The sequence below is a fragment of the Geospiza fortis genome, unplaced genomic scaffold (genome assembly GCF_000277835.1).
Source record: "Geospiza fortis unplaced genomic scaffold, GeoFor_1.0 scaffold16, whole genome shotgun sequence".
In the NCBI taxonomy this organism is placed as follows: domain Eukaryota; kingdom Metazoa; phylum Chordata; class Aves; order Passeriformes; family Thraupidae; genus Geospiza; species Geospiza fortis.
The window spans coordinates 7,326,660-7,327,506 of record NW_005054302.1 but is presented as its reverse complement, the minus strand read 5'-3'; positions in this window follow the sequence as shown (position 1 = coordinate 7,327,506).

Below are 847 nucleotides of genomic sequence, written 5' to 3'. Positions count from 1 at the left end.
AACAGGGCCTCTTAACAGGTTTATGATGTCAATTTCTTCTGAATTCCTTTGGTACAAGCCTGTTTGATGAACGTCTCACAAATTAAATCTTTGAGAGCCTTTTAGAGGCTGATGAGACCAGGCAATGTGTGCCGGTAGTTTTGACTTCTAATCAAAGATGTGGGACAGCTTAATTTTTTAGTATTTTTTTTAGGTTTTTTTTTGTTTTGTTTTGTTTTGGTTTTTTTTTTTTAATAATTAGAAACCAATAGAAGCACTGCCAAACTTCTTAGATGTGGGAATGCTGCTAAGCCTGAGCAATAGATTAATGGGAAAATTGCAGTTTCGGAAATTTGTGGCTAAGCAAGCACAGGCTTTGGAGGGGGTAGGCTGCTGAAGGAAATAGCATGAGATGTGCAGCAGCCTTAATTTCTCTCTGCTTTCCCTGCAAAGGCCAGGAAATTCCCCAACCTGTGCAAGGTGTCCCTTGCTTTACTAGACTTGAGGAAATAATTTCCTGAAAAAACAATGGTCTTTCCTTTAATTTCGACTGGGAAGAGTTTGAAAGCACGGCTTTGCTGTTCCCAAATGGCTTTGCATCCTGGGAAGCAAGCAGCAGCCCTGATTCCCTAGAAGCTCATAATTCTTAACTTTGGCCTTTCCCTAGTTAGTTTTGGTGTTTCGGCGCTCGTGTGGCCTCGGCGAAGGCAGCAATGGCAGCCCCTGCCTCGGTCTGCTGGGCAAGCCTGAGTTTTCCTGGCGCAGAGAGAGAGAGAGAGGGCAGAGGGGATAAGGCTGGTGTTGAATTAAGGGATTTTGTAGGCAAACAACGAAGAGAAGGGGCACAGCCGAGTCGGCCGGCCCTCAC